Here is a 27778-nt window from a genome sequence, read left to right on the forward strand (position 1 = left end):
ATTGAGAAGAAAAAAACCTCTTACTGGGTTTTGAGGTGATCTTTAAACAGTCTAAAACTCATAATAGGGCCAGAGACACTGGATGCCTACTGACATGACATCACAAAGACCTCACCTGTGTTTAATTGAGAAGAAAAAAAATTCTTACTGGGTTTTGAGGCGATCTTTAAACAGTCTAAAACTCATAATAGGGCCAGAGACACTGGATGCCTACTGACATGACATCACAAAGACCTCACCTGTGTATAATTGAGAAGAAAAAAACCTCTTACTGGGTTTTGAGGCGATCTTTAAACAGTCTAAAAGTCATAAAAAGGCCAGAGACACTGGATGCCTACTGACATGACATCACAAAGACCTCACCTGTGTGTAATTGAGAAGAAAAAAACCTCTTACTGGGTTTTGAGGCGATCTTTAAACAGTCTAAAACTCATAATAGGGCCAGAGACACTGGATGCCTACTGACATGACATCACAAAGACCTCACCTGTGTTTAATTGAGAAGAAAAAAACCTCTTACTGGGTTTTGAGGCGATCTTTAAAGAGTCTAAAACTCATAATAGGGCCAGAGACACTGGATGCCTACTGACATGACATCACAAAGACCTCACCTGTGTGTAATTGAGAAGAAAAAAACCTCTTACTGGGTTTTGAGGCGATATTTAAACAGTCTAAAACTCATAATAGGGCCAGAGACACTGGATGCCTACTGACATGACATCACAAAGACCTCACCTGTGTTTAATTGAGAAGAAAAAAACCTCTTACTGGGTTTTGAGGCGATCTTTAAACAGTCTAAAACTCATAATAGGGCCAGAGATACTGGATGCCTACTGACATGACATCACAAAGACCTCACCTGTGTGTAATTGAGAAGAAAAAAACCTCTTACTGGGTTTTGAGGCGAGCTTTAAACAGTCTAAAACTCATAATAGGGCCAGAGACACTGGATGCCTACTGACATGACATCACAAAGACCTCACCTGTGTTTAATTGAGAAGAAAAAATATTCTTACTGGGTTTTGAGGCGATCTTTAAACAGTCTAAAACTCATAATAGGGCCAGAGACACTGGATGCCTACTGACATGACACCACAAAGACCTCACCTGTGTGTAATTGAGAAGAAAAAAACCTCTTACTGGGTTTTGAGGCGATATTTAAACAGTTTAAAAGTCATAAAAGGGCCAGAGACACTGGATGCCTACTGACATGACATCACAAAGCCCTCACCTGTGTTTAATTGAGAAGAAAAAAACCTCTTACTGGGTTTTGAGGTGATCTTTAAACAGTCTAAATCTCATAATAGGGCCAGAGACACTGGATGCCTACTGACATGACATCACAAAGACCTCACCTGAGTGTAATTGAGAAGAAAAAAACCTCTTACTGGGTTTTGAGGCGATCTTTAAACAGTCTAAAACTCATAATAGGGCCAGAGACACTGGATGCCTACTGACATGACATCACAAAGACCTCACCTGTGTTTAATTGAGAAGAAAAAAAATTCTTACTGGGTTTTGAGGCGATCTTTAAACTGTCTAAAAGTCATATAAGGGCCAGAGACACTGGATGTCTACTGACATGACATCACAAAGACCTCATGTATGTTTAATTCAGAAGAAAAAAACCTCTTACTGGGTTTTGAGGCGATCTTTAAACAGTCTACAAGTCATAAAACGGCCAGAGACACTGGATGCCTACTGACATGACATCACAAAGACCTCACCTGTGTGTAATTGAGAAGAAAAAAACCTCTTACTGGGTTTTGAGGCGATCTTTAAACAGTCTAAAACTCATAATAGGGCCAGAGACACTGGATGCCTACTGACATGACATCACAAAGACCTCACCTGTGTTTAATTGAGAAGAAAAAAAATTCTTACTGGGTTTTGAGGCGATCTTTAAACTGTCTAAAAGTCATATAAGGGCCAGAGACACTGGATGTCTACTGACATGACATCACAAAGACCTCATGTATGTTTAATTCAGAAGAAAAAAACCTCTTACTGGGTTTTGAGGCGATCTTTAAACAGTCTAAAAGTCATAAAAAGGCCAGAGACACTGGATGCCTACTGACATGACATCACAAAGACCTCACCTGTGTGTAATTGAGAAGAAAAAAACCTCTTACTGGGTTTTGAGGCGATCTTTAAACAGTCTAAAACTCATAATAGGGCCAGAGACACTGGATGCCTACTGACATGACATCACAAAGACCTCACCTGTGTGTAATTGAGAAGAAAAAAACCTCTTACTGGGTTTTGAGGCGATATTTAAACAGTCTAAAACTCATAATAGGGCCAGAGACACTGGATGCCTACTGACATGACATCACAAAGACCTCACCTGTGTTTAATTGAGAAGAAAAAAACCTCTTACTGGGTTTTGAGGCGATCTTTAAACAGTCTAAAACTCATAATAGGGCCAGAGATACTGGATGCCTACTGACATGACATCACAAAGACCTCACCTGTGTGTAATTGAGAAGAAAAAAACCTCTTACTGGGTTTTGAGGCGAGCTTTAAACAGTCTAAAACTCATAATAGGGCCAGAGACACTGGATGCCTACTGACATGACATCACAAAGACCTCACCTGTGTTTAATTGAGAAGAAAAAATATTCTTACTGGGTTTTGAGGCGATCTTTAAACAGTCTAAAACTCATAATAGGGCCAGAGACACTGGATGCCTACTGACATGACACCACAAAGACCTCACCTGTGTGTAATTGAGAAGAAAAAAACCTCTTACTGGGTTTTGAGGCGATATTTAAACAGTTTAAAAGTCATAAAAGGGCCAGAGACACTGGATGCCTACTGACATGACATCACAAAGCCCTCACCTGTGTTTAATTGAGAAGAAAAAAACCTCTTACTGGGTTTTGAGGTGATCTTTAAACAGTCTAAATCTCATAATAGGGCCAGAGACACTGGATGCCTACTGACATGACATCACAAAGACCTCACCTGAGTGTAATTGAGAAGAAAAAAACCTCTTACTGGGTTTTGAGGCGATCTTTAAACAGTCTAAAACTCATAATAGGGCCAGAGACACTGGATGCCTACTGACATGACATCACAAAGACCTCACCTGTGTTTAATTGAGAAGAAAAAAAATTCTTACTGGGTTTTGAGGCGATCTTTAAACTGTCTAAAAGTCATATAAGGGCCAGAGACACTGGATGTCTACTGACATGACATCACAAAGACCTCATGTATGTTTAATTCAGAAGAAAAAAACCATCTACTGGGTTTTGGGGCGATCTTTAAACAGTCTACAAGTCATAAAACGGCCAGAGACACTGGATGCCTACTGACATGACATCACAAAGGCCTCACGTGTGTTTAATTCAGAAGAAAAAAACCTCTTACTGGATTTTGAGGGGATCTTTAAACAGTCTAAAACTCATAATAGGGCCAGAGACACTGGATGCCTACTGACATGACATCACAAAGACCTCATCTGTGTTTAATTGAGAAGAAAAAAACCTCTTACTGTCTTTTCAGGCGATCCTTAAACAGTCTGGGAGTCAGAAAAGGGGCCAAACTACAGAGAGACACTGCAGACCTTCTGAGATGACATCACAAAGGGCTCACTTGTCTTGCCTTGACAAGAAAAAAATATCTTATTGGCTTCTGGGGCGATCTTCAAACAGTTTAAATTCATAAAAGGGCCCGAGACACTGGATACCTACTGACATGACATCACAAAGACCTCATGTGTGTTTAAGTGAGAAGAAAAAAACCTCCTACTGGGTTTTGAGGCAATCTTTAAACAGTCTACAAGTCATAAAAGGGCCAGAGACACTGGATGCTTACTGACATGACATCACAAAGACCTCACCTGTGTTTAATTGAGAAGAAAAAAACGTCTTACTGGCTTTTGGGGCGATCGTTATACAGTCTAAATGTCATAAAAGGGCCAGAGACACTGGATGCCTACTGACATGACATCACAAAGCCCTCACCTGTGTGTAATTGAGAAGAAAAAAACCTCTTACTGGGTTTTGAGGCGATCTTTAAACAGTCTAAAAGTCATAAAAGGGCCAGAGACACTGGACGCCTACTGACATGACATCACAAAGCCCTCACCTGTGTTTAATTGAGAAGAAAAAAACCTCTTACTGGGTTTTGAGGTGATCTTTAAACAGTCTAAAACTCATAATAGGGCCAGAGACACTGGATGCCTACTGACATGACATCACAAAGACCTCACCTGTGTTTAATTGAGAAGAAAAAAAATTCTTACTGGGTTTTGAGGCGATCTTTAAACAATCGAAAACTCATAATAGGCCAGAGACACTGGATGCCTACTGACATGACATCACAAAGACCTCACCTGTGTATAATTGAGAAGAAAAAAACCTCTTACTGGGTTTTGAGGCGATCTTTAAAGAGTCTAAAAGTCATAAAAAGGCCAGAGACACTGGATGCCTACTGACATGACATCACAAAGACCTCACCTGTGTGTAATTGAGAAGAAAAAAACCTCTTACTGGGTTTTGAGGCGATCTTTAAACAGTCTAAAACTCATAATAGGGCCAGAGACACTGGATGCCTACTGACATGACATCACAAAGACCTCACCTGTGTTTAATTGAGAAGAAAAAAACCTCTTACTGGGTTTTGAGGCGATCTTTAAACAGTCTAAAACTCATAATAGGGCCAGAGACACTGGATGCCTACTGACATGACATCACAAAGACCTCACCTGTGTGTAATTGAGAAGAAAAAAACCTCTTACTGGGTTTTGAGGCGATCTTTAAACAGTTTAAAAGTCATAAAAGGGCCAGAGACACTGGATGCCTACTGACATGACATCACAAAGCCCTCACCTGTGTTTAATTGAGAAGAAAAAAACCTCTTACTGGGTTTTGAGGTGATCTTTAAACAGACTAAATCTCATAATAGGGCCAGAGACACTGGATGCCTACTGACATGACATCACAAAGACCTCACCTGTGTGTAATTGAGAAGAAAAAAACCTCTTACTGGGTTTTGAGGCGATCTTTAAACAGTCTAAAACTCATAATAGGGCCAGAGACACTGGATGCCTACTGACATGACACCACAAAGACCTCACCTGTGTATAATTGAGAAGAAAAAAACCTCTTACTGGGTTTTGAGGCGATCTTTAAACAGTCTAAAAGTCATAAAAGGGCCAGAGACACTGGACGCCTACTGACATGAAGAAAAAACCTCTTACTGTCTTTTGAGGCGATCCTTAAACAGTCTGGGAGTCAGAAAAGGGGCCAAACTATAGAGAGACACTGCAGACCTTCTGAGATGACATCACAAAGGGCTCACTTGTGTTGCCTTGACAGGAAAAAAACATCTTATTGGCTTTTGGGGCGATCTTTAAACAGTTTAAATTCATAAAAGGGCCCGAGACAATGGATACCTACTGACATGACATCACAAAGACCTCATGTGTGTTTAATTGAGAAGAATAAAAACCACTTACTGGGTTTTGAGGCAATCTTTAAACTGTCTAAAAGTCATAAAAGGGCCAGAGACACTGGATGCCTACTGACATGACATCACAAAGACCTCATGTATGTTTAATTGAGAAGAAAAAAACCACCTACTGGGTTTTGGGGCGATCTTTAAACAGTGTACAAGTCATAAAACGGCCAGAGACACTGGATGCCTACTGACATGACATCACAAAGACCTCACGTGTGTTTAATTCAGAAGAAAAAAACCTCTTACTGGATTTTGAGGGGATCTTTAAACAGTCTAAAACTCATAATAGGGCCAGAGACACTGGATGCCTACTGACATGACATCACAAAGACCTCATCTGTGTTTAATTGAGAAGAAAAAAACCTCTTACTTTCTTTTCAGGCGATCCTTAAACAGTCTGGGAGTCAGAAAAGGGGCCAAACTACAGAGAGACACTGCAGACCTTCTGAGATGACATCACAAAGGGCTCACTTGTCTTGCCTTGACAAGAAAAAAACATCTTATTGGCTTCTGGGGCGATCTTCAAACAGTTTAAATTCATAAAAGGGCCCGAGACACTAGATACCTACTGACATGACATCACAAAGACCTCATGTGTGTTTAAGTGAGAAGAAAAAAACATCCTACTGGGTTTTGAGGCAATCTTTAAACAGTCTACAAGTCATAAAAGGGCCAGAGACACTGGATGCTTACTGACATGACATCACAAAGACCTCACCTGTGTTTAATTGAGAAGAAAAAAACGTCTTACTGGCTTTTGGGGCGATCGTTATACAGTCTAAATGTCATAAAAGGGCCAGAGACACTGGATGCCTACTGACATGACATCACAAAGCCCTCACCTGTGTGTAATTGAGAAGAAAAAAACCTCTTACTGGGTTTTGAGGCGATCTTTAAACAGTCTAAAAGTCATAAAAGGGCCAGAGACACTGGACGCCTACTGACATGACATCACAAAGCCCTCACCTGTGTTTAATTGAGAAGAAAAAAACCTCTTACTGGGTTTTGAGGTGATCTTTAAACAGTCTAAAACTCATAATAGGGCCAGAGACACTGGATGCCTACTGACATGACATCACAAAGACCTCACCTGTGTTTAATTGAGAAGAAAAAAAATTCTTACTGGGTTTTGAGGCGATCTTTAAACAATCGAAAACTCATAATAGGCCAGAGACACTGGATGCCTACTGACATGACATCACAAAGACCTCACCTGTGTATAATTGAGAAGAAAAAAACCTCTTACTGGGTTTTGAGGCGATCTTTAAAGAGTCTAAAAGTCATAAAAAGGCCAGAGACACTGGATGCCTACTGACATGACATCACAAAGACCTCACCTGTGTGTAATTGAGAAGAAAAAAACCTCTTACTGGGTTTTGAGGCGATCTTTAAACAGTCTAAAACTCATAATAGGGCCAGAGACACTGGATGCCTACTGACATGACATCACAAAGACCTCACCTGTGTTTAATTGAGAAGAAAAAAACCTCTTACTGGGTTTTGAGGCGATCTTTAAACAGTCTAAAACTCATAATAGGGCCAGAGACACTGGATGCCTACTGACATGACATCACAAAGACCTCACCTGTGTGTAATTGAGAAGAAAAAAACCTCTTACTGGGTTTTGAGGCGATCTTTAAACAGTTTAAAAGTCATAAAAGGGCCAGAGACACTGGATGCCTACTGACATGACATCACAAAGCCCTCACCTGTGTTTAATTGAGAAGAAAAAAACCTCTTACTGGGTTTTGAGGTGATCTTTAAACAGACTAAATCTCATAATAGGGCCAGAGACACTGGATGCCTACTGACATGACATCACAAAGACCTCACCTGTGTGTAATTGAGAAGAAAAAAACCTCTTACTGGGTTTTGAGGCGATCTTTAAACAGTCTAAAACTCATAATAGGGCCAGAGACACTGGATGCCTACTGACATGACACCACAAAGACCTCACCTGTGTATAATTGAGAAGAAAAAAACCTCTTACTGGGTTTTGAGGCGATCTTTAAACAGTCTAAAAGTCATAAAAGGGCCAGAGACACTGGACGCCTACTGACATGAAGAAAAAACCTCTTACTGTCTTTTGAGGCGATCCTTAAACAGTCTGGGAGTCAGAAAAGGGGCCAAACTATAGAGAGACACTGCAGACCTTCTGAGATGACATCACAAAGGGCTCACTTGTGTTGCCTTGACAGGAAAAAAACATCTTATTGGCTTTTGGGGCGATCTTTAAACAGTTTAAATTCATAAAAGGGCCCGAGACAATGGATACCTACTGACATGACATCACAAAGACCTCATGTGTGTTTAATTGAGAAGAAAAAAACCACTTACTGGGTTTTGAGGCAATCTTTAAACTGTCTAAAAGTCATAAAAGGGCCAGAGACACTGGATGCCTACTGACATGACATCACAAAGACCTCATGTATGTTTAATTGAGAAGAAAAAAACCACCTACTGGGTTTTGGGGCGATCTTTAAACAGTGTACAAGTCATAAAACGGCCAGAGACACTGGATGCCTACTGACATGACATCACAAAGACCTCACGTGTGTTTAATTCAGAAGAAAAAAACCTCTTACTGGATTTTGAGGGGATCTTTAAACAGTCTAAAACTCATAATAGGGCCAGAGACACTGGATGCCTACTGACATGACATCACAAAGACCTCATCTGTGTTTAATTGAGAAGAAAAAAACCTCTTACTTTCTTTTCAGGCGATCCTTAAACAGTCTGGGAGTCAGAAAAGGGGCCAAACTACAGAGAGACACTGCAGACCTTCTGAGATGACATCACAAAGGGCTCACTTGTCTTGCCTTGACAAGAAAAAAACATCTTATTGGCTTCTGGGGCGATCTTCAAACAGTTTAAATTCATAAAAGGGCCCGAGACACTAGATACCTACTGACATGACATCACAAAGACCTCATGTGTGTTTAAGTGAGAAGAAAAAAACATCCTACTGGGTTTTGAGGCAATCTTTAAACAGTCTACAAGTCATAAAAGGGCCAGAGACACTGGATGCTTACTGACATGACATCACAAAGACCTCACCTGTGTTTAATTGAGAAGAAAAAAACGTCTTACTGGCTTTTGGGGCGATCGTTATACAGTCTAAATGTCATAAAAGGGCCAGAGACACTGGATGCCTACTGACATGACATCACAAAGACCTCACCTGTGTTTAATTGAACAGAAAAAAAAACCTCTTACTGTCTTTTGAGGCGATCCTTAAACAGTCTGGGAGTCAGAAAAGGGGCCAAACTACAGAGAGACACTGCAGACCTTCTGAGATGACATCACAAAGGGCTCACTTGTATTGCCTTAACAGGAAAAAAACATCTTATTGGCTTTTGGGGCAATCTTTAAAGAGTTTAAATTCATAAAAGGGCCTGAGACACTGGATACCTACTGACATGACATCACAAAGACCTCACGTGTGTTTAATTCAGAAGAAAAAAACCTCTTACTGGATTTTGAGGGGATCTTTAAACAGTCTAAAACTCATAATAGGGCCAGAGACACTGGATGCCTACTGACAGGACATCACAAAGACCTCACCTGTGTTTAATTGAACAGAAAAAAAACCTCTTACTGTCTTTTGAGGCGATCCTTAAACAGTCTGGGAGTCAGAAAAGGGGCCAAACTACAGAGAGACACTGCAGACCTTCTGAGATGACATCACAAAGGGCTCACTTGTGTTGTCTTGACAGGAAAAAAACATATTATTGGCTTTTGGGGCGATCTTTAAACAGTTTAAATTCATAAAAGGGCCCGAGACACTGGATACCTACTGACATGACATCACAAAGACCTCATGTGTGTTTAATTGAGAAGAAAAAAACCACCTACTGGGTTTTGAGGCAATCTTTAAACTGTCTAAAAGTCATAAAAGGGCCAGAGACACTGGATGTCTACTGACATGACATCACAAAGACCTCATGTATGTTTAATTCAGAAGAAAAAAACCATCTACTGAGTTTTGGGGCGATCTTTAAACAGTCTACAAGTCATAAAACGGCCAGAGACACTGGATGCCTACTGACATGACATCACAAAGGCCTCACGTGTGTTTAATTCAGAAGAAAAAAACCTCTTACTGGATTTTGAGGGGATCTTTAAACAGTCTAAAACTCATAATAGGGCCAGAGACACTGGATGCCTACTGACATGACATCACAAAGACCTCATCTGTGTTTAATTGAGAAGAAAAAAACCTCTTACTGTCTTTTCAGGCGATCCTTAAACAGTCTGGGAGTCAGAAAAGGGGCCAAACTACAGAGAGACACTGCAGACCTTCTGAGATGACATCACAAAGGGCTCACTTGTCTTGCCTTGACAAGAAAAAAACATCTTATTGGCTTCTGGGGCGATCTTCAAACAGTTTAAATTCATAAAAGGGCCCGAGACACTGGATACCTACTGACATGACATCACAAAGACCTCATGTGTGTTTAAGTGAGAAGAAAAAAACCTCCTACTGGGTTTTGAGGCAATCTTTAAACAGTCTACAAGTCATAAAAGGGCCAGAGACACTGGATGCTTACTGACATGACATCACAAAGACCTCACCTGTGTTTAATTGAGAAGAAAAAAACGTCTTACTGGCTTTTGGGGCGATCGTTATACAGTCTAAATGTCATAAAAGGGCCAGAGACACTGGATGCCTACTGACATGACATCACAAAGACCTCACCTGTGTTTAATTGAACAGAAAAAAAAACCTCTTACTGTCTTTTGAGGCGATCCTTAAACAGTCTGGGAGTCAGAAAAGGGGCCAAACTACAGAGAGACACTGCAGACCTTCTGAGATGACATCACAAAGGGCTCACTTGTGTTGCCTTAACAGGAAAAAAACATCTTATTGGCTTTTGGGGCAATCTTTAAACAGTTAAAATTCATAAAAGGGTCCGAGACACTGGATACCTACTGACATGACATCACAAAGACCTCATGTGTGTTTAATTGAGAAGAAAAAAACCTCCTACTGGGTTTTGAGGCAATCTTTAAACAGTCTACAAGTCATAAAAGGGCCAGAGACACTGGATGCCTACTGACATGACATCACAAAGACCTGACCTGTGTTTAATTCAGAAGAAAAAAACCTCTTACTGGCTTTTGAGGCGATCTTTAAACAATCTAAAAGCCATTAAAGGGCCAGAGACACTGGATGCCTACTGACATGACATCACAAAGACCTCACCTGTGTTTAATTGAGAAGAAAAAACCTCTTACTGTCTTTTGAGGCGATCCTTAAACAGTCTGGGAGTCAGAAAAGGGGCCAAACTATAGAGAGACACTGCAGACCTTCTGAGATGACATCACAAAGGGCTCACTTGTGTTGTCTTGACAGGAAAAAAAACATCTTATTGGCTTTTGGGGCGATCTTTAAACAGTTTAAATTCAGAAAAGGGCCCGAGACACTAGATACCTACAGACATGACATCACAAAGACCTCATGTGTGTTTAATTGAGAAGAAAAAAACCACCTACTGGGTTTTGAGGCTATCTTTAAACAGTCTACAAATCATAAAAGGGCCAGAGACACTGGATGCCTACTGACATGACATCACAAAGACCTCACGTGTGTTTAATTCAGAAGAAAAAAACCTCTTACTGGATTTTGAGGGGATCTTTAAACAGTCTAAAACTCATAATAGGGCCAGAGACACTGGATGCCTACTGACATGACATCACAAAGACCTCATCTGTGTTTAATTGAGAAGAAAAAAACCTCTTACTATCTTTTGAGGCGATCCTTAAACAGTCTGGGAGTCAGAAAAGGGGCCAAACTACAGAGAGACACTGCAGACCTTCTGAGATGACATCACAAAGGGCTCACTTGTGTTGCCTTGACAGGAAAAAAACATCTTATTGGCTTTTGGGGCGATCTTTAAACAGTTTAAATTCAGAAAAGGGCCCGAGACACTGGATACCTACTGACATGACATCACAAAGACCTCATGTGTGTTTAAGTGAGAAGAAAAAAACCTCCTACTGGTTTACAGGCAATCTTTAAACTGTCTAAAAATCATAAAAGGGCCGGAGACACTGGATGCCTACTGACATGACATCACAAAGACCTCACCTGTGTTTAATTGAGAAGAAAAAAACCTCTTACTGGGTTTTGAGGCGATCTTTAAACAGTCTAAAAGTCATAAAAGGGCCAGAGACACTGGATGCCTATTGACATGACATCACAAAGCCCTCACCTGTGTGTAATTGAGAAGAAAAAAACCTCTTACTGGGTTTTGAGGCGATCTTTAAACAGTCTAAAAGTCATAAAAGGGCCAGAGACACTGGACGCCTACTGACATGACATCACAAAGCCCTCACCTGTGTTTAATTGAGAAGAAAAAAACCTCTTACTGGGTTTTGAGGTGATCTTTAAACAGTCTAAAACTCATAATAGGGCCAGAGACACTGGATGAGTACTGACATGACATCACAAAGACCTCACCTGTGTTTATTTGAGAAGAAAAAAAATTCTTACTGGGTTTTGAGGCGATCTTTAAACAGTCGAAAACTCATAATAGGCCAGAGACACTGGATGCCTACTGACATGACATCACAAAGACCTCACCTGTGTATAATTGAGAAGAAAAAACCTCTTACTGGGTTTTGAGGCGATCCTTAAAGAGTCTAAAAGTCATAAAAAGGCCAGAGACACTGGATGCCTACTGACATGACATCACAAAGACCTCACCTGTGTGTAATTGAGAAGAAAAAAACCTCTTACTGGGTTTTGAGGCGATCTTTAAACAGTCTAAAACTCATAATAGGGCCAGAGACACTGGATGCCTACTGACATGACATCACAAAGACCTCACCTGTGTTTAATTGAGAAGAAAAAAACCTCTTACTGGGTTTTGAGGCGATCTTTAAACAGTCTAAAACTCATAATAGGGCCAGAGACACTGGATGCCTACTGACATGACATCACAAAGACCTCACCTGTGTGTAATTGAGAAGAAAAAAACCTCTTACTGGGTTTTGAGGCGATCTTTAAACAGTCTAAAACTCTTAATAGGGCCAGAGACACTGGATGCCTACTGACATGACATCACAAAGACCTCACCTGTGTGTAATTGAGAAGAAAAAAACCTCTTACTGGGTTTTGAGGCGATCTTTAAACAGTTTAAAAGTCATAAAAGGGCCAGAGACACTGGATGCCTACTGACATGACATCACAAAGCCCTCACCTGTGTTTAATTGAGAAGAAAAAAACCTCTTACTGGGTTTTGAGGTGATCTTTAAACAGACTAAATCTCATAATAGGGCCAGAGACACTGGATGCCTACTGACATGACATCACAAAGACCTCACCTGTGTGTAATTGAGAAGAAAAAAACCTCTTACTGGGTTTTGAGGCGATCTTTAAACAGTCTAAAACTCATAATAGGGCCAGAGACACTGGATGCCTACTGACATGACATCACAAAGACCTCACCTGTGTTTAATTGAGAAGAAAAAAAATTCTTACTGGGTTTTGAGGCGATCTTTAAACAGTCTAAAACTCATAATAGGGCCAGAGACACTGGATGCCTACTGACATGACACCACAAAGACCTCGCCTGTGTATAATTGAGAAGAAAAAAACCTCTTACTGGGTTTTGAGGCGATCTTTAAACAGTCTAAAAGTCATAAAAGGGCCAGAGACACTGGACGCCTACTGACATGAAGAAAAAACCTCTTACTGTCTTTTGAGGCGATCCTTAAACAGTCTGGGAGTCAGGAAAGGGGCCAAATTATAGAGAGACACTGCAGACCTTCTGAGATGACATCACAAAGGGCTCACTTGTGTTGCCTTGACAGGAAAAAAACATCTTATTGGCTTTTGGGGCGATCTTTAAACAGTTTAAATTCATAAAAGGGCCCGAGACACTGGATACCTACTGACATGACATCACAAAGACCTCACCTGTGTTTAATTGAACAGAAAAAAAACCTCTTACTGTCTTTTGAGGCGATCCTTAAACAGTCTGGGAGTCAGAAAAGGGGCCAAACTACAGAGAGACACTGCAGACCATCTGAGATGACATCACAAAGGGCTCACTTGTGTTGTCTTGACAGGAAAAAAACATATTATTGGCTTTTGGGGCGATCTTTAAACAGTTTAAATTCATAAAAGGGCCCGAGACACTGGATACCTACTGACATGACATCACAAAGACCTCATGTGTGTTTAAGTGAGAAGAAAAAAACCTCCTACTGGGTTTTGAGGCAATCTTTAAACAGTCTACAAGTCATAAAAGGGCCAGAGACACTGGATGCCTACTGACATGACATCACAAAGACCTCACCTGTGTTTAATTGAGAAGAAAAAAACGTCTTACTGGCTTTTGGGGCGATCGTTATACAGTCTAAATGTCATAAAAGGGCCAGAGACACTGGATGCCTACTGACATGACATCACAAAGACCTCATGTGTGTTTAATTGAGAAGAAAAAAAACCACCTACTGGGTTTTGAGGCAATCTTTAAACTGTCTAAAAGTCATAAAAGGGCCAGAGACACTGGATGCCTACTGACATGACATCACAAAGACCTCATGTATGTTTAATTCAGAAGAAAAAAACCATCTACTGGGTTTTGGGGCGATCTTTAAACAGTCTACAAGTCATAAAACGGCCAGAGACACTGGATGCCTACTGACATGACATCACAAAGACCTCACGTGTGTTTAATTCAGAAGAAAAAAACCTCTTACTGGATTTTGAGGGGATCTTTAAACAGTCTAAAACTCATAATAGGGCCAGAGACACTGGATGCCTACTGACATGACATCACAAAGACCTCATCTGTGTTTAATTGAGAAGAAAAAAACCTCTTACTGTCTTTTCAGGCGATCCTTAAACAGTCTGGGAGTCAGAAAAGGGGCCAAACTACAGAGAGACACTGCAGACCTTCTGAGATGACATCACAAAGGGCTCACTTGTCTTGCCTTGACAAGAAAAAAACATCTTATTGGCTTCTGGGGCGATCTTCAAACAGTTTAAATTCATAAAAGGGCCCGAGACACTGGATACCTACTGACATGACATCACAAAGACCTCATGTGTGTTTAAGTGAGAAGAAAAAAACCTCCTACTGGGTTTTGAGGCAATCTTTAAACAGTCTACAAGTCATAAAAGGGCCAGAGACACTGGATGCTTACTGACATGACATCACAAAGACCTCACCTGTGTTTAATTGAACAGAAAAAAAACCTCTTACTGTCTTTTGAGGCGATCCTTAAACAATCTGGGAGTCAGAAAAGGGGCCAAACTACAGAGAGACACTGCAGACCTTCTGAGATGACATCACAAAGGGCTCACTTGTGTTGCCTTAACAGGAAAAAAACATCTTATTGGATTTTGGGGCAATCTTTAAATAGTTAAAATTCATAAAAGTGTCCGAGACACTGGATACCTACTGACATGACATCACAAAGACCTCATGTGTGTTTAATTGAGAAGACAAAAACCTCCTACTGGGTTTTGAGGCAATCTTTAAACAGTCTACAAGTCATAAAAGGGCCAGAGACACTGGATGCCTACTGACATGACATCACAAAGACCTCACCTGTGTTTAATTCACAAGAAAAAAACCTCTTACTGGCTTTTGAGGCGATCTTTAAACAATCTAAAAGCCATTAAAGGGCCAGAGACACTGGATGCCTACTGACATGACATCACAAAGACCTCACCTGTGTTTAATTGAGAAGAAAAAACCTCTTACTGTCTTTTGAGGCGATCCTTAAACAGTCTGGGAGTCAGAAAAGGGGCCAAACTATAGAGAGACACTGCAGACCTTCTGAGATGACATCACAAAGGGCTCACTTGTGTTGTCTTGACAGGAAAAAAAACATCTTATTGGCTTTTGGGGCGATCTTTAAACAGTTTAAATTCATAAAAGGGCCCGAGACACTGGATACCTACTGACATGACATCACAAAGACCTCATGTGTGTTTAATTGAGAAGAAAAAAACCACCTACTGGGTTTTGAGGCAATCTTTAAACTGTCTAAAAGTCATAAAAGGGCCAGAGACACTGGATGCCTACTGACATGACATCACAAAGACCTCATGTATGTTTAATTCAGAAGAAAACAACCACCTACTGGGTTTTGGGGCGATCTTTAAACAGTCTACAAGTCATAAAAGGGCCAGGGACACTGGATGCCTACTGATATGACATCACAAAGACCTCATCTGTGTTTAATTGAGAAGAAAAAAACCTTACTGTCTTTTCAGGCGATCCTTAAACAGTCTGGGAGTCAGAAAAGGGGCCAAACTACAGAGAGACACTGCAGACCTTCTGAGATGACATCACAAAGGGCTCACATGTGTTGCCTTGACAGGAAAAAAACCATCTACTGACAACCATCTACTGACATCACAAAGGGCTCACTTGTCTTGCCTTGACAAGAAAAAAACATCTTATTGGCTTCTGGGGCGATCTTCAAACAGTTTAAATTCATAAAAGGGCCCGAGACACTGGATACCTACTGACATGACATCACAAAGACCTCATGTGTGTTTAATTGAGAAGAAAAAAGCCTCCTACTGGGTTTTGAGGCAATCTTTAAACAGTCTACAAGTCATAAAAGGGCCAGAGACACTGGATACTTACTGACATGACATCACAAAGACCTCACCTGTGTTTAATTGAGAAGAAAAAAACGTCTTACTGGCTTTTGGGGCGATCGTTATACAGTCTAAATGTCATAAAAGGGCCAGAGACACTGGATGCCTACTGACATGACATCACAAAGACCTCACCTGTGTTTAATTGACCAGAAAAAAAAACCCCTTACTGTCTTTTGAGGCGATCCTTAAACAGTCTGGGAGTCAGAAAAGGGGCCAAACTACAGAGAGACACTGCAGACCTTCTGAGATGACATCACAAACGGCTCACTTGTGTTGCCTTGAGAAGAAAAAAACATCTTATTGGCTTTTGGGGCGATCTTTAAACAGTTTAAATTCATAAAAGGGTCCGAGACACTGGATACCTAAAGACATGACATCACAAAGACCTCATGTGTGTTTAATTGAGAAGAGAAAAACCTCCTACTGGGTTTTAAGGCAACCTTTAAACAGTCTACAAGTCATAAAAGGGCCAGAGACACTGGATGCCTACTGACATGACATCACAAAGACCTCACCTGTGTTTAATTCAGAAGAAAAAAAACTCTTACTGGTTTTTGAGGCGATCTTTAAACAATCTAAAAGCCATTAAAGGGCCAGAGACACTGGATGCCTACTGACATGACATCACAAAGACCTCACCTGTGTTTAATTGAGAAGAAAAAACCTCTTACTGTCTTTTGAGGCGATCCTTAAACAGTCTGGGAGTCAGAAAAGGGGCCAAACTATAGAGAGACACTGCAGACCTTCTGAGATGACATCACAAAGGGCTCACTTGTGTTGTCTTGACAGGAAAAAAAACATCTTATTGGCTTTTGGGGCGATCTTCAAACAGTTTAAATTCATAAAAGGGCCCGAGACACTGGATACCTACTGACATGACATCACAAAGACCTCATGTGTGTTTAATTGAGAAGAAAAAAACCACCTACTGGGTTTTGAGGCAATCTTTAAACTGTCTAAAAGTCATAAAAGGGCCAGAGACACTGGATGCCTACTGACATGACATCACAAAGACCTCATGTATGTTTAATTCAGAAGAAAACAACCACCTACTGGGTTTTGGGGCGATCTTTAAACAGTCTACAAGTCATAAAAGGGCCAGGGACACTGGATGCCTACTGATATGACATCACAAAGACCTCACGTGTGTTTAATTCAGAAGAAAAAAACCTCTTACTGGGTTTTGAGGGGATCTTTAAACAGTCTAAAACTCATAATAGGGCCAGAGACACTGGATGCCTACTGACATGACATCACAAAGACCTCATCTGTGTTTAATTGAGAAGAAAAAAACCTTACTGTCTTTTCAGGCGATCCTTAAACAGTCTGGGAGTCAGAAAAGGGGACAAACTACAGAGAGACACTGCAGACCTTCTGAGATGACATCACAAAGGGCTCACATGTGTTGCCTTGACAGGAAAAAAACATCTTATTGGCTTTTGGGGCGATCTTTAAACAGTTTAAATTCAGAAAAGGGCCCGAGACACTAGATACCTACTGACATGACATCACAAAGACCTCATGTGTGTTTAATTGAGAAGAAAAAAACCACCTACTGGGTTTTGAGGCAATCTTTAAACAGTCTACAAATCATAAAAGGGCCAGAGACACTGGATGCCTACTGACATGACATCACAAAGACCTCACCTGTGTTTAATTGAGAAGAAAAAAACCTCTTACTGGGTTTTGAGGCGATCTTTAAACAGTCTAAAACTCATAATAAGGCCAGAGACATTGGATGCTTACTGACATGACATCACAAAGACCTGACCTGTGTTTAATTGAGAAGAAAAAAACCTCTTACTGTCTTTTGAGGCGATCCTTAAACAGTCTGGGAGTCAGAAAAGGGGCCAAACTAAAGAGAGACACTGCAGACCTTCTGAGATGACATCACAAAGGGCTCACTTGAGTTGCCTTGACAGGAAAAAAAGATCTTATTGGCTTCTGGGGCGATCTTCAAGCAGTTTAAATTCATAAAAGGGCCCGAGACACTGGATGCCTACTGACATGACATCACAAAGACCTCATGTGTGTTTAAGTGAGAAGAAAAAAACCTCCTACTGGGTTTTGAGGCAATCTTTAAACAGTCTAATAGTAATAAAAGGGCCAGAGACACTGGATGCCTACTGACATGACATCACAAAGACCTCACCTGTGTGTAATTGAGAAGAAAAAAAACTCTTACTGTCTTTTGAGGAGATCCTTAAACAGTCTGGGAGTCAGAAAAGGGGCCAAACTACAGAGAGACATTGCAGACCTTCTGAGATGAAATCACAACGGGCTCACTTGTGTTGCCTTCACAGAAAAAAAAATCTTATTGGCTTTTGGGGCGATCTTTAAACAGTTTAAATTCATAAAAGGGCCCGAGACACTGGATACCTACTGACATGACATCACAAAGACCTCATGTGTGTTTAATTGAGAAGAAAAAAGCCTCCTACTGGGTTTTGAGGCAATCTTTAAACAGTCTACAAGTCATAAAAGGGCCAGAGACACTGGATACTTACTGACATGACATCACAAAGACCTCACCTGTGTTTAATTGAGAAGAAAAAAACGTCTTACTGGCTTTTGGGGCGATCGTTATACAGTCTAAATGTCATAAAAGGGCCAGAGACACTGGATGCCTACTGACATGACATCACAAAGACCTCACCTGTGTTTAATTGACCAGAAAAAAAAACCCCTTACTGTCTTTTGAGGCGATCCTTAAACAGTCTGGGAGTCAGAAAAGGGGCCAAACTACAGAGAGACACTGCAGACCTTCTGAGATGACATCACAAACGGCTCACTTGTGTTGCCTTGAGAAGAAAAAAACATCTTATTGGCTTTTGGGGCGATCTTTAAACAGTTTAAATTCATAAAAGGGTCCGAGACACTGGATACCTAAAGACATGACATCACAAAGACCTCATGTGTGTTTAATTGAGAAGAAAAAAACCTCCTACTGGGTTTTAAGGCAACCTTTAAACAGTCTACAAGTCATAAAAGGGCCAGAGACACTGGATGCCTACTGACATGACATCACAAAGACCTCACCTGTGTTTAATTCAGAAGAAAAAAAACTCTTACTGGTTTTTGAGGCGATCTTTAAACAATCTAAAAGCCATTAAAGGGCCAGAGACACTGGATGCCTACTGACATGACATCACAAAGACCTCACCTGTGTTTAATTGAGAAGAAAAAACCTCTTACTGTCTTTTGAGGCGATCCTTAAACAGTCTGGGAGTCAGAAAAGGGGCCAAACTATAGAGAGACACTGCAGACCTTCTGAGATGACATCACAAAGGGATCACTTTTGTTGTCTTGACAGGAAAAAAAACATCTTATTGGCTTTTGGGGCGATCTTTAAACAGTTTAAATTCATAAAAGGGCCCGAGACACTGGATACCTACTGACATGACATCACAAAGACCTCATGTGTGTTTAATTGAGAAGAAAAAAACCACCTACTGGGTTTTGAGGCAATCTTTAAACAGTCTACAAGTCATAAAAGGGCCAGAGACACTGGATGCCTACTGACATGACATCACAAAGACCTCATGTATGTTTAATTCAGAAGAAAACAACCACCTACTGGGTTTTGGGGCGATCTTTAAACAGTCTACAAGTCATAAAAGGGCCAGGGACACTGGATGCCTACTGATATGACATCACAAAGACCTCACGTGTGTTTAATTCAGAAGAAAAAAACCTCTTACTGGGTTTTGAGGGGATCTTTAAACAGTCTAAAACTCATAATAGGGCCAGAGACACTGGATGCCTACTGACATGACATCACAAAGACCTCATCTGTGTTTAATTGAGAAGAAAAAAACCTTACTGTCTTTTCAGGCGATCCTTAAACAGTCTGGGAGTCAGAAAAGGGGACAAACTACAGAGAGACACTGCAGACCTTCTGAGATGACATCACAAAGGGCTCACATGTGTTGCCTTGACAGGAAAAAAACATCTTATTGGCTTTTGGGGCGATCTTTAAACAGTTTAAATTCAGAAAAGGGCCCGAGACACTAGATACCTACTGACATGACATCACAAAGACCTCATGTGTGTTTAATTGAGAAGAAAAAAACCACCTACTGGGTTTTGAGGCAATCTTTAAACAGTCTACAAATCATAAAAGGGCCAGAGACACTGGATGCCTACTGACATGACATCACAAAGACCTCACGTGTGTTTAATTCAGAAGAAAAAAACCTCTTACTGGATTTTGAGGGGATCTTTAAACAGTCTAAAACTCATAATAGGGCCAGAGACACTGGATGCCTACTGACATGACATCACAAAGACCTCATCTGTGTTTAATTGAGAAGAAAAAAACCTCTTACTATCTTTTGAGGCGATCCTTAAACAGTCTGGGAGTCAGAAAAGGGGCCAAACTACAGAGAGACACTGCAGACCTTCTGAGATGACATCACAAAGGGCTCACTTGTGTTGCCTTGACAGGAAAAAAACATCTTATTGGCTTTTGGGGCGATCTTTAAACAGTTTAAATTCAGAAAAGGGCCCGAGACACTGGATACCTACTGACATGACATCACAAAGACCTCATGTGTGTTTAAGTGAGAAGAAAAAAACCTCCTACTGGTTTTGAGGCAATCTTTAAACTGTCTAAAAGTCATAAAAGGGCCGGAGACACTGGATGCCTACTGACATGACATCACAAAGACCTCACCTGTGTTTAATTGAGAAGAAAAAAACCTCTTACTGGGTTTTGAGGCGATCTTTAAACAGTCTAAAACTCATAATAAGGCCAGAGACATTGGATGCTTATTGACATGACATCACAAAGACCTCACCTGTGTTTAATTGAGAAGAAAAAAACCTCTTACTGTCTTTTGAGGCCATCCTTAAACAGTCTGGGAGTCAGAAAAGGGGCCAAACTAAAGAGAGACACTGCAGACCTTCTGAGATGACATCACAAAGGGCTCACTTGAGTTGCCTTGACAGGAAAAAAAGATCTTATTGGCTTCTGGGGCGATCTTCAAGCAGTTTAAATTCATAAAAGGGCCCGAGACACTGGATGCCTACTGACATGACATCACAAAGACCTCATGTGTGTTTAAGTGAGAAGAAAAAAACCTCCTACTGGGTTTTGAGGCAATCTTTAAACAGTCTAAAAGTAATAAAAGGGCCAGAGACACTGGATGCCTACTGACATGACATCACAAAGACCTCACCTGTGTGTAATTGAGAAGAAAAAAAAACTCTTACTGTCTTTTGAGGAGATCCTTAAACAGTCTGGGAGTCAGAAAAGGGGCCAAACTACAGAGAGACACTGCAGACCTTCTGAGATGAAATCACAACGGGCTCACTTGTGTTGCCTTCACAGCAAAAAAAATCTTATTGGCTTTTGGGGCGATCTTTAAACAGTTTAAATTCATAAAAGGGCCCGAGACACTGGATACCTACTGACATGACATCACAAAGACCTTATGTGTGTTTAATTGAGAAGAAAAAAGCCTCCTACTGGGTTTTGAGGCAATCTTTAAACAGTCTACAAGTCATAAAAGGGCCAGAGACACAGGATACTTACTGACATGACATCACAAAGACCTCACCTGTGTTTAATTGAGAAGAAAAAAACGTCTTACTGGCTTTTGGGGCGATCGTTATACAGTCTAAATGTCATAAAAGGGCCAGAGACACTGGATGCCTACTGACATGACATCACAAAGACCTCACCTGTGTTTAATTAACCAGAAAAAAAACCCCTTACTGTCTTTTGAGGCGATCCTTAAACAGTCTGGGAGTCAGAAAAGGGGCCAAACTACAGAGAGACACTGCAGACCTTCTGAGATGACATCACAAAGGGCTCACTTGTGTTGCCTTGAGAGGAAAAAAACATCTTATTGGCTTTTGGGGCGATCTTTAAACAGTTTAAATTCATAAAAGGGTCCGAGACACTGGATACCTAAAGACATGACATCACAAAGACCTCATGTGTGTTTAATTGAGAAGAAAAAAACCTCCTACTGGGTTTTAAGGCAACCTTTAAACAGTCTACAAGTCATAAAAGGGCCAGAGACACTGGATGCCTACTGACATGACATCACAAAGACCTCACCTGTGTTTAATTCAGAAGAAAAAAAACTCTTACTGGGTTTTGAGGGGATCTTTAAACAGTCTAAAACTCATAATAGGGCCAGAGACATTGGATGCCTACTGACATCACATCACAAAGACCTCACCTGTGTTTAATTGAGAAGAAAAAAACCTCTTACTGGGTTTTGAGGCATTCTTTAAACAATCTAAAAGGCAATAAAGGGCCAGAGACACTGGATGCCTACTGACATGACATCACAAAGACCTCACCTGTGTTTAATTGAGAAGAAAAAAACCTTCTACTGGGTTTTGAGGCAATCTTTAAACAGTCTACAAGTCATAAAAGGGCCAGAGACACTGGATGCCTGCTGACATGACATCACAAAGACCTCACCTGTGTTCAATTGAGAAGAAAAAAACCTCTTACTGGCTTTTGAGGCGATCATTAAACAATCTAAAAGGCATTAAAGGGCCAGAGTCACTGGATGCCTACTGACATGACATCACAAAGACCTCACCTGTGTTTAATTGAGAAGAAAAAAACCTCTTACTGTCTTTTGAGGCGATCCTTAAACAGTCTGGGAGTCAGAAAAGGGGCCAAACTACAGAGAGACACTGCAGACCTTCTGAGATGACATCACGAAGGGCTCACTTGTGTTGTCTTGACAGGAAAAAAACACCTTATTGGCTTTTGGGGCAATCTTTAAACAGTTTAAATTCATAAAAGGGCCCGAGACACTGGATACCTACTGACATGACATCACAAAGACCTCATGTGTGTTTAATTGAGAAGAAAAAAACCTCCTACTGGGTTTTGAGGCAATCTTTAAACAGTCTACAAGTCATAAAAGGGCCAGAGACACTGGATGCTTACTGACATGACATCACAAAGACCTCACCTGTGTTTAATTGAGAAGAAAAAAACGTCTTACTGGCTTTTGGGGCGATCGTTATACAGTCTAAATGTCATAAAAGGGCCAGAGACACTGGATGCCTACTGACATGACATCACAAAGACCTCACCTGTGTTTAATTAACCAGAAAAAAAAACCCCTTACTGTCTTTTGAGGCGATCCTTAAACAGTCTGGGAGTCAGAAAAGGGGCCAAACTACAGAGAGACACTGCAGACCTTCTCAGATGACATCACAAAGGGCTCACTTGTGTTGCCTTGAGAGGAAAAAAACATCTTATTGGCTTTTGGGGCGATCTTTAAACAGTTTAAATTCATAAAAGGGTCCGAGACACTGGATACCTAAAGACATGACATCACAAAGACCTTATGTGTGTTTAATTGAGAAGAAAAAAATCTCCTACTGGGTTTTAAGGCAACCTTTAAACAGTCTACAAGTCATAAAAGGGCCAGAGACACTGGATGCCTACTGACATGACATCACAAAGACCTCACCTGTGTTTAATTCAGAAGAAAAAAAACTCTTACTGGGTTTTGAGGGGATCTTTAAACAGTCTAAAACTCATAATAGGGCCAGAGACATTGGATGCCTACTGACATCACATCACAAAGACCTCACCTGTGTTTAATTGAGAAGAAAAAAACCTCTTACTGGGTTTTGAGGCATTCTTTAAACAATCTAAAAGGCAATAAAGGGCCAGAGACACTGGATGCCTACTGACATGACATCACAAAGACCTCACCTGTGTTTAATTGAGAAGAAAAAAACCTTCTACTGGGTTTTGAGGCAATCTTTAAACAGTCTACAAGTCATAAAAGGGCCAGAGACACTGGATGCCTGCTGACATGACATCACAAAGACCTCACCTGTGTTCAATTGAGAAGAAAAAAACCTCTTACTGGCTTTTGAGGCGATCATTAAACAATCTAAAAGGCATTAAAGGGCCAGAGTCACTGGATGCCTACTGACATGACATCACAAAGACCTCACCTGTGTTTAATTGAGAAGAAAAAAACCTCTTACTGTCTTTTGAGGCGATCCTTAAACAGTCTGGGAGTCAGAAAAGGGGCCAAACTACAGAGAGACACTGCAGACCTTCTGAGATGACATCACGAAGGGCTCACTTGTGTTGTCTTGACAGGAAAAAAACACCTTATTGGCTTTTGGGGCGATCTTTAAACAGTTTAAATTCATAAAAGGGCCCGAGACACTGGATACCTACTGACATGACATCACAAAGACCTCATGTGTGTTTAATTGAGAAGAAAAAAACCTCCTACTGGGTTTTGAGGCAATCTTTAAACAGTCTACAAGTCATAAAAGGGCCAGAGACACTGGATGCTTACTGACATGACATCACAAAGACCTCACCTGTGTTTAATTGAGAAGAAAAAAACGTCTTACTGGCTTTTGGGGCGATCGTTATACAGTCTAAATGTCATAAAAGGGCCAGAGACACTGGATGCCTACTGACATGACATCACAAAGACCTCACCTGTGTTTAATTAACCAGAAAAAAAAACCCCTTACTGTCTTTTGAGGCGATCCTTAAACAGTCTGGGAGTCAGAAAAGGGGCCAAACTACAGAGAGACACTGCAGACCTTCTCAGATGACATCACAAAGGGCTCACTTGTGTTGCCTTGAGAGGAAAAAAACATCTTATTGGCTTTTGGGGCGATCTTTAAACAGTTTAAATTCATAAAAGGGTCCGAGACACTGGATACCTAAAGACATGACATCACAAAGACCTTATGTGTGTTTAATTGAGAAGAAAAAAATCTCCTACTGGGTTTTAAGGCAACCTTTAAACAGTCTACAAGTCATAAAAGGGCCAGAGACACTGGATGCCTACTGACATGACATCACAAAGACCTCACCTGTGTTTAATTCAGAAGAAAAAAAACTCTTACTGGGTTTTGAGGGGATCTTTAAACAGTCTAAAACTCATAATAGGGCCAGAGACATTGGATGCCTACTGACATCACATCACAAAGACCTCACCTGTGTTTAATTGAGAAGAAAAAAACCTCTTACTGGGTTTTGAGGCATTCTTTAAACAATCTAAAAGGCAATAAAGGGCCAGAGACACTGGATGCCTACTGACATGACATCACAAAGACCTCACCTGTGTTTAATTGAGAAGAAAAAAACCTTCTACTGGGTTTTGAGGCAATCTTTAAACAGTCTACAAGTCATAAAAGGGCCAGAGACACTGGATGCCTGCTGACATGACATCACAAAGACCTCACCTGTGTTCAATTGAGAAGAAAAAAACCTCTTACTGGCTTTTGAGGCGATCATTAAACAATCTAAAAGGCATTAAAGGGCCAGAGTCACTGGATGCCTACTGACATGACATCACAAAGACCTCACCTGTGTTTAATTGAGAAGAAAAAAACCTCTTACTGTCTTTTGAGGCGATCCTTAAACAGTCTGGGAGTCAGAAAAGGGGCCAAACTACAGAGAGACACTGCAGACCTTCTGAGATGACATCACGAAGGGCTCACTTGTGTTGTCTTGACAGGAAAAAAACACCTTATTGGCTTTTGGGGCGATCTTTAAACAGTTTAAATTCATAAAAGGGCCCGAGACACTGGATACCTACTGACATGACATCACAAAGACCTCATGTGTGTTTAATGGAGAAGAAAAAAACCTCCTACTGGGTTTTGAGGCAATCTTTAAACAGTCTACAAGTCATAAAAGGGCCAGAGACACTGGATGCCTGCTGACATGACATCACAAAGACCTCACCTGTGTTTAATTCAGAAGAAAAAAACGTCTTACTGTCTTTTGGGGCGATTGTTATACAGTCTAAATGTCATAAAAGGGCCAGAGACACTGGATGTCTACTGACATGACATCACAAAGACCTCACCTGTGTTTAATTGAAAAGAAAAAAACCTCTTACTGTCTTTTGAGGCGATCCTTAAACAGTCTGGGAGTCAGAAAAGGGGCCAAACTACAGAGAGACACTGCAGACCTTCTGATATGACATCACAAAGGGCTCACTTGTGTTGCCTTGACAGGAAAAAAAAATCTTATTGGCTTTTGGGGCGATCTTTAAACAGTTTAAATTCAGAAAAGGGCCCGAGACACTGGATACCTACTGACATGACATCACAAAGACCTCATGTGTGTTTAATTGAGAAGAAAAAAACCTCTTACTGGATTTTGAGGGGATCTTTAAACAGTCTAAAACTCATAATAGGGCCAGAGACACTGGATGCCTACTGACATGACATCACAAAGACCTCATCTGCGTTTAATTGAGAAGAAAAAAACCTCTTACTGTCTTTTGATGCGATCCTTAAACAGTCTGGGAGTCAGAAAAGGGGCCAAACTACAGAGAGACACTGCAGACCTTCTGAGATGACATCACAAAGGGCTCACTTGTGTTGCCTTGACAGGAAAAAAACATCTTATTGGCTTTTGGGGCGATCTTTAAACAGTTTAAATTCAGAAAAGGGCCCGAGACACTGGATACCTACTGACATGACATCACAAAGACCTCATGTGTGTTTAAGTGAGAAGAAAAAAACCTCCTACTGGGTTTTGAGACAATCTTTAAACAGTCTACAAGTCATAAAAGGGCCAGGGACACTGGATGCCTACTGACATGACATCACAAAGACCTCACCTGTGTTTAATTCAGAAGAAAAAAACCTCTTACTGGGTTTTGAGGGGATCTTTAAACAGTCTAAAACTCATAATAGGGCCAGAGACACTGGATGCCTACTGACATGACATCACAAAGACCTCATCTGTGATTAATTGACCAGAAAAAAACCTCTTACTGTCTTTTGAGGCGATCCTTAAACAGTCTGGGAGTCAGAAAAGGGGCCAAACTACAGAGAGACACTGCAGACCTTCTGAGATGAAATCACAAAGGGCTCACTTGTGTTGCCTTGACAGGAAAAAAACATCTTATTGGCTTTTGGGGCGATCTTTAAACAGTTTAAATTCAGAAAAGGGCCCGAGACACTGGATACCTACTGACATGACATCACAAAGACCTCATGTGTGTTTAAGTGAGAAGAAAAAAACCTCCTACTGGGTTTTGAGACAATCTTTAAACAGTCTACAAGTCATAAAAGGGCCAGGGACACTGGATGCCTACTGACATGACATCACAAAGACCTCACCTGTGTTTAATTCAGAAGAAAAAAACCTCTTACTGGGTTTTGAGGGGATCTTCAAAAAGTCTAAAACTCATAATAGGACCAGAGACACTGGATGCCTACTGACATGACATCACAAAGACCTCATCTGTGTTTAATTGACCAGAAAAAAACCTCTTATTGTCTTTTGAGGCGATCCTTAAACAGTCTGGGAGTCAGAAAAGGGGCCAAACTACAGAGAGACACTGCAGACCTTCTGAGATGAAATCACAAAGGGCTCACTTGTGTTGCCTTCACAGGAAAAAAAATCTTATTGGCTTTTGGGGCGATCTTTAAACAGTTTAAATTCATAAAAGGGCCCGAGACACTGGATACCTACTGACATGACATCACAAAGACCTCATGTGTGTTTAATTGAGAAGAAAAAAGCCTCCTACTGGGTTTTGAGGCAATCTTTAAACAGTCTACAAGTCATAAAAGGGCCAGAGACACTGGATGCTTACTGACATGACATCACAAAGACCTCACCTGTGTTTAATTGAGAAGAAAAAAACGTCTTACTGGCTTTTGGGGCGATCGTTATACAGTCTAAATGTCATA

Source organism: Paroedura picta, chromosome 17 (assembly GCF_049243985.1).
Source record: "Paroedura picta isolate Pp20150507F chromosome 17, Ppicta_v3.0, whole genome shotgun sequence".
In the NCBI taxonomy this organism is placed as follows: domain Eukaryota; kingdom Metazoa; phylum Chordata; class Lepidosauria; order Squamata; family Gekkonidae; genus Paroedura; species Paroedura picta.